This window comes from Theropithecus gelada, chromosome 14, assembly GCF_003255815.1.
Source record: "Theropithecus gelada isolate Dixy chromosome 14, Tgel_1.0, whole genome shotgun sequence".
NCBI lineage: Eukaryota > Metazoa > Chordata > Mammalia > Primates > Cercopithecidae > Theropithecus > Theropithecus gelada.
In genome coordinates, this window is record NC_037682.1 from 34,408,013 (window position 1) to 34,416,165 (window position 8,153).

The 8,153-nt window shown below is 38.6% G+C and overlaps 1 protein-coding gene across 2 annotated transcripts in view; it reads left to right on the forward strand.

Moving 5' to 3' along the window:
* The window catches only part of LOC112606209, a 501,724-nt gene extending 500,719 nt beyond the window's left edge, over nucleotides 1–1,005 (forward strand). The window contains exon 40 of one of the 2 annotated variants that reach the window (XM_025356376.1): nucleotides 849–1,005. The gene's annotated coding sequence lies outside the window, so the exon portion shown is untranslated. The remainder of the gene's footprint in view (nucleotides 1–848) is intronic. The other variant, XM_025356377.1, reaches the window with a different exon arrangement.
* Nucleotides 1,006–8,153: the final 7,148 nt, after the last annotated feature.

Below are 8,153 nucleotides of genomic sequence, written 5' to 3' on the forward strand. Positions count from 1 at the left end.
AGCATCACCTCGATCCCTGCCTTCATATTTATGTGACATTCTTCCTGTGTCCTTGGGTTCAGATTTTCCCATTGTTGAAAGGACATCAGTGATATTGGATTAGCGACCCACCCTACTCTAGTGTGACTTCATCTTACCTAATTACATCTGCAATGATCTTATTTCCAAATCAGATCACATCCTGAGGTGCTGGGGGTTAGGATTTTGACATGTGAATTTTGGAGGAATGCAGTTCAACCTGTAATAATCAGTAACAAAAATCCCCAAACCTCACCCACATAAGCCTTTGTCATAGCACAAGTGCCCTACCATTAAAGATTGCAACATTCTTTCTTGATGGCATGCCTCTCTCTTTTATGTCTTTCTTGTTCCTTACTAACACTGATGTCTGATATTAATGGAAAAACCATTAAAAAAAAAAAAAACTATTATCCTATGAAGTAAAGTGAATGCACTCAACTGTAAAAGGAAGACTTATCGATCAATTTTAGTTAAACCTTGCTTGTCTGACACTTTGCTGCTAAGGAATGTGTTTTTATTGCCTGGCCAGATAGTTCAGATTTCCGGTCAGTCTTAGTAAAGACCCCTTTTATAACATTGATAAAATTTTATCACAGAGCTATGAAAACAAAATTAGATTTCATAACTCACATCAGGCCTTGAGGGGATGCCTCTATAAATTTTACAAACCCTATCAAGCTTTAATGCACCTATTCTGATAATTTTTTTCAATAGCAAATTCTACTGAACTTCATATATGCTATGTGTGTATATAAATGTGTGTGTGTGTGTGTGTTCATATATATATACATATATATAGTTTTTTTTCCCCTCTCTCTACCTTACAGGAAAGAAAACATTCTTCATCTACTTATAAACAGAAGACTGTGACAAGAAGGCCAATTATTTCCATCGCCGAAGACTCTAAATTTGGCAAATCTTCTAAATAACAATCCTGCATAGTTTATGAAAAAAAAAATTAGTCGTAAAATTTATCCTTCAAAATAACTCAGTTTTTTCAATGGGCCTATTTTGAAGAATGAACATTGACAAATCAGACAATAGATCCATAAATTCATCGTATGACATACCATAATCGAGAGCATTGTTCACCATGGACATTTTTGTATGCTAATGAAAGCTGTATACATTCTCTAGATTTTTCCAGTTTATAGTGTGGCTTATTGGAAAAAAAACCGCATATATATTGAATGCATGTTTTGTCTCCCCAACTAAATGATAAGTGCCTAGAGGGCAGGAAGACGCTTGGTTTTATTTACTTGGGACAGAGCTCTACCCACAAGGGCTCACTGATAAAACTCATCAGTCCCACCCCACAGCAACATGATGGGGACATGAGGTTCGGTTCTTCTACTCTTGGCCTGAGCCGCAAACCAAAATTACAATAGTACAATGGGAATAGAGGATCTGCTTTATAAAATTTCCTTTCAGTCACCTGCTCAGAAACTACAATCCTCGGAGTCAAATTAAGTGGAGTTATACTTGGATAGTCCTCTCTGCTTTTCAGAGGCAAGAAACACTTCTCGAAATTGTGCAAATGAAAGAAATGTCATAGTATAAACTAGACATCTTATATCCTTAAAATAAATCTTTGATGATTATACATTTTGGTTTCAAAACCCACGTTTGAAGAAACACCCAAAAATTATATGAAATTACTTATAAATGAATTGACAACATTTGAGACTTCGACAGACAATCATGAAGCAGTTCTCAAGCAGATTTGTTTTATATACTCCTTTAAGAATCTTTTGGAAAACCATAATCTCACAAAATATACATATGCGATTTTTTTTTTTTTTTTTTTGAGATGGAGTCTCACTCTGTTGTGCAGGCCAGAGTGCAGTGGCACGATTCGGCTCACTGCAACCTCCCCCTCCAGGGTTCAAGCAATTCTCCTGTCTCAGCCTCCTGAGTAGCTGGGACTACAGGCACCTGACACCACGCCCAGCTAATTTTTGTATTTTTAGTAGAGATGGGGTTTCACCTTATTGGTCAGGCTGGTCTTGAACTCCTGACCTCAGGTGATCCACCTGGCTCGGCCTCCCAAAGTGCTGGGATTACAGGCATGAGTCACCACACCTGGCCCAAAAAATGTTTTTTCATGCAATATTTGGGGGTTCACAGAGCTATGGATGAACTTTCCAAATAAGTTCTGATAAAAGAGATGATATTTCTCATTTCCATAATCTTTAAGGTGTGGGGGACACGTAATCCGGACTTCTCAAGTGGATGATTTCTAAATACAGGTCAGATGAAGTGATTCTAACTTTCACTGTAGTAATATTTTGTTATATTCAAAAACAATAAACCATGTAGATTTCTTAGCATCTGTGGGTGTGATTTTTGCATCTAGGAATCTGAAGTGGGAAAAGAGAAGGAAATACCAACTTCCTCAAATTGTGTTGTTAATTTTGGTCATTCCTTGGAGAAAACCCTTATTACCTAGAAGGAAAAAAAGCTAATTAAGTTGACATGTCTCACAATCACAAAGCCATTTTGCTGGCTCCTATTACAGGCAGAAGGAATACATGCTGCTTTCCTTTTGTCTGTCAGGAGAATAATAGGGAACACTGACAGGCCTGGCAGTTGGGGACTGAAACTCAGCAGAGGAGTGGCCGGTAAACCCATGGAGCCTCCATGGAAATCCCTGCTGTTTGGCCATAGAAAAATGGGGCACCTTGGATTGGAACCCCCAGCTATCTCCACTACTGCACTTTTAGTGCATTTATCTCTTATCTAAGATGGTGATGTTACCAAATGTTCAGGTGACTTTCCAATGATTTTATTCCTAAATCATGTTACAACTATACTTCTGTTAATTTAGTCACTGTTTACTGTAGTTTCAGTTATAAATCCTGCACAAAATGCCTTCTGACTGCTTTTAAGGTATTTAGAAACATCCTTAAAGCTATTAAATTTTGATAGTTAAAAACATACTGGATTATGAATTAATGTCAATGTCATTGGCTAAGTTATCAGATTATTAAGAGCACTAGACTAGGAGCCTGAAGATGCCCTTCAAGACCGCTATCCACTGTTTTGTTCCCAAAGCCCAGTATGATGCCTGGAACACAGTAGGTGCTCATTAAACCTTTGTTGAATATCAAATGTAGAGCTGAGTTTCAACTCTAGCTTGATTCTCACTACCTATGGGACATATCTATTTTCTTATCTGTGGAATGAGAATAGTAATATTTCCCTTCAGCCCCAAAAAGTTATTTTTAGCATCAGATAAAATGAAGCATGGAAAAGTACTTTTTCTGTATTTTTAATGAAAGTAGTAGTCTTCAAAATTAGGCATTAGCAGATAATCATTTTGACATTAGCACATAATATGTCAAGAGAAAGGAAAGTTCATAGAGGAGAAAACAAAAGGAGAAGGTACTGTAGGGGAAGAAAAATAACTTTCTCTCAACCCTTCTGAGTTCTTAGCTGGGACAGACCAGTAACAAAAGACAGACTAACAAGAGAAAGACAAACAGAAGTTTATTAATGTGTATATCCCATTTATATATGGGAGGTACCCAGGAAATGAGGAATTCGCAAAGAGGTGGCCTAAGTTTCAGGCTTAAATCCCATCTTTAACTAAAACAAAGGAAGAAGGGTGTGGAGAAGACCATTTAAAAGGAAATGGCCAGCGTTCTCAGAAGGGGAAGTCTTACCCAGTAGGTAAGAACACAGGTGTGAAGGCTAATGAAGGTTAGCTACGAAATGACCATTTATGTATCAGACACTATGCTAGTACTTTAGATGCATTGACCTGTTTAATCACACAACTATTAGCTTCACTTTGCATATCTGGAAACTGAGGCCCTGATGTTCAGTAAATTGGCCTCAACTCATGGCTAAGAAGGGGCTGAGTGAAATCTGAGACTAACAGTGTGGACACTAAACCCCTACACTAACCATTGCCCATTTGTTTATTCCAGAAGTGTTTATTGAGCACCTACCATATGCTACATACTTACTGTATCAAGTTCATTTTGACATTAGCAGATAATATGTCAAGAGAAAGGAAAGCTCATAGAGGAGAAAACAAAAGGAGAAGGTGAATGCAAAGCGTACCCTACTTGTTCCTTTGATTGAACTCAAGAGAAAGAACACTGTTTTTTTTTTTTTTTTTTTTGCTACCACTCTCTGAGCTTCTGGAATCTTTCCGTCTGCTCTCTGTTTGAACTTCAGCAAATATAAAACTTATATTTTCTCTGCTCCTGGAGCTTTCAGAATCCCAAAACATTTGGTTTAGATTAAATCCATTGACTGAGGCATTATAATTCGGCTTCAACACAGATGATCCCATCAACCATCGCCTTATCTAACCGAACTGCTTATTACAGTAACAGAGTACCCTAGTCAGGGGGCAAAGGCAGGGCCAGGGGAGAAGGTCATTCAGGTTTAGCAGCCACATGTACACAGCAGGGTGGTGTCCTTTTAGAATCAAGAAGAATGGATTCATAAAATCCAATCAGGAGCACGTGTGTGCATTTATACGAGCCTTTTTTTTTTTTTTTTTTTTGCCTGAATCTAAATTATAGAGATTTTAATAGCTCCAGTAATTAGACAAGTATGCAGTCAACCCCATTATGTTCCTGTGTAATATCACACTCCCTAGGGTCCACCTTTTCTGTTTGCTGGGCTCCCTGCATGGGCCCCCTTCCCCCTTATTTTCTACCATAGGGAAGCGGTTTTCTTTTCAAAGAGCTTACTGTTCACATTGTTTTTATCCCCTCAATCCGGAGGTTGGATTTGCTTTCTCAGGGGTTTCACCATTGCATTGGCCAGTTACGTAAGAAAAAGACAGAGCAGGCTCTTGCAGTTCATTTACATCCCCACAGTGCCTGGTGCACGCACTGGGAGCACAGTGGATGCGATAACTTGAGAAGAGACTTCGCACAATGCCCGGTGCAGTGTAGATATTTCAAAATTGTTTACAACTCAGTGTATTTTAAATACACTTGATGATCAGATTATGGACCTTAAAGGGAGCAGAAGCACCTTATTCACTATCTTAAATTATGAAATCTTTTGTAGAAAACTGCCTTTCTAGCTCACTGATTGCCTCTCATTAGTTTTTCTATCTAGTATTTTGTAATTTTCTATTATTCATAGTAATATTTCACTTCGTCAGCAGAGATAATCACCCTGCAGGTGCTGAGGGCTATAACTTGAGATATATTGGGCGTTCTGGATTTTTTTATATTGCTGTTTCTTCTAGAACTAAAAAAAAAAAAAAACTTTGGATGATTTAAACTTAAGGGCAGGATGTGCTGTATTAGTAAAATTATGCAGTTCATCCAATTAAGAGATTGACTTGACTTTTCCCATCTACATATCCCATACATATTTTCTTAGGGGCTCTCAGAAAGCAGCTTTGGTGCCATTTACTTTTTGTGATTTTTTCATGAAGATAGTCTCAAGAATAATTGTAAAAAGATGTGTGGAGTTTAGTTTCCTGAGGTCAGCTTTTCCTATGCAGTCCTTCCCCACTAAAAGGAAAATAACAATCTATAATAAATTAACGATATTTCCTTCACGAGGATCTGAATGTTGTCCACTAGAAAGCAATTCCAGAAGTCTGTGAAGCTGGCCCCCACACTATCTAGAAACAAAAACAAAAACAATCCCCAAAACAACATAAAATCAAATGTTGAAATCATCCTTGGAATTGAGTTAGCTGTCATTGGCAAACTGATACTCTCTTTTCTCTAGGAAGTAGTGACAGCAACAGTGGTGGGGCAATGGTACTGAGGCTTGGAAGTCAGTGATGTTTCCTAAGACTGTAGTCTAAAAATCTTTTCTACCAAGGGAGTAAAGGGATAATGAGCTGGGATATTTTTGAAGGATACTTACAATTTGCAACACAAAATCTAGTGTTAAAATATGTGTGTTTTTTCAGCTCTAATGATTGAAAATGTTAAACTAAATATTTTGCTTAAACAAGTAAGGACGAAGGGGTTAGATGAGCAAATTAGAATGCAGAAGCTGCCTCTGCTGCCAGCTTTCTCTAGAAGAGAATGGCTAATTCATATGCGACGTATTCTTGTCTCTCCTTGGGAAAAAGAAAGGCTGCCCTGAGAGGAGCCCGACTGTTCAGCATTTTGCTGCTGGTCAGGATTGATTCCAGATGTGGGAGGTAAATGCTAGAAAGAGTTTGGAAAATGGAGTGGAAATGAAAAATCCCTCAGGCCATTTGAGTGCTGATGACAGATGAGGTAGATATTTTCAGGTAACTAATGAACTTGCTGGGAGCTTGGAGAGTGCTTAGCCCAATAGATATTTAACAGTCAGGAAAGACCCAGCTGAAATACATGGCTGCTCCCATGCACTGTGCACCCAAAACGGGGGGAAACGGGGAGTCCCAAGGGTAACACATAAATAATCGAAAGCTAAGACACAGACAGTTACTCTGTAAATAAGCTGAATTTGCCTTTTCCTGAAGCTAATTCACAATTTATATGTGTTTTTTTTTCAATTTCTCATTATTTGATTTATTATGACTATTTCATCATTTGAAGAAATATTTTTAAAAATGTTCCCCATGTGTAAGTCAGTCAGGCAGAAGATGACAGAAGAGCACAGTAGTTATAAGCAGAGTTTCTGGAGTGACTCAGACATGGGTTCAAATATTAGCTCTGCCACTTTCTACCTCAGTCTTGAGCAAGTCACTCTCAGCCTCAGTTTCTTTATTTATAAAATGAGTAAAATCTTAATATTTATTTTGGATGAGTTGTGAGAATTAAGTGAGATGTTGTATGTAAAGCACTTAGCTCAACACTCAATTAATGCTCAATAAATATAAAGCTAACATCATAATTTTTGTTACTTCAGGAATGGAGTTTGGGCCAGGAGGCTCAGCATGAAAAGAGTTTAATCTTTTTAGTAGTAGAGATTTTATGATTTATGAGCCATTCATATCATTAACAAGTGCTGCTATTTTCCACTTTAATATTGGTATTTCAGAGTTCTTGGTTGCAAGCAACAGAAATCTATAATTGACAACAAAAGCAACCAGGAGATTACATGAAGGGAAAGAGGGGGCTCACAGAATTGAAGGGATGCCGGAGAACAAGACTTGTATATAAACAGGAAGCCCAAGAAGCTGAAGGCAAGAAGCAGAGCAGGAGACATAGAAACCTATGGTACCTGGGGCAGAAAGGCAGGTAGGTAAATAACTTCCTATTATTTACCTTGATTCCAGACCAGTAGCCCAACATTCAAAGTCTCAAGAGAGAAGATCGTGCCTGACGGACTAGGCTCCATTCACATGCTCAACTCCTGTCTGAGAGGACAGGGAGAGGAAAGATATGTAGAAGATGAGCCCCCAGCATTAACCTCTCACCTCAGTCACAGACACATGGAGAAACTGGGATACTATACAGAAGGAAAAGGTATGCTGGTAGCCAAAACTCATAAACATCCATCATTACTGATCCAATATTCTATAACACTTTCCACAGATTTTTGCTTTCTTCTAAGCACATGCTCTTGGGTATAATGATCATGTTGCTCAAGTTACACTCCCAAGTTCTAAAAGCTGAAAAAGACTTAAAGGCAACTAACTACCAGTTTCTCTTGCATGACTTAGAAAGGGAAATCAGTGCCTAGACTCCATCTCCAACCAGGTAACAATGGTCTGAGCAGAAAGACTATCTACACACACACACACACACACACACACACACACACACACACACTGAAAGGGCCAGAAAGGTAAAGCCAGCATTGCCACATACAGTGGTGCAGATTGAGAAAGCAAGAGGGGGCTGAAATTCAGTCTTCATTCCTCTCAAGATGCCTCTGCCCAGAGGAGGAAAATTCTTTTTTTAATTTTCATGAGGACACTGCACACTGTCAAGCCCTGAATGCATCATGTTACATCAGCTCAGAAGGGGTGCCAATTTTGAAGTTGGCCAAAGTTACTTTATGGCCTAGTGGTGGCCCTTGCTAAATTCCACACTCCCCAGAAAGGAGGGAGAAAACAAATGAAACAGGGATGGCTGCCTCCCTCCATTTCTTCCTTTTGGCATTTTTTTCTTGTCTTTTTCTTCTTCTTTCTCCTTGAATTGGAAAATCTCAACACTGAAGGAGCCTTGGACAACCACCTAATCCAATACTCACTGAATAGTTGA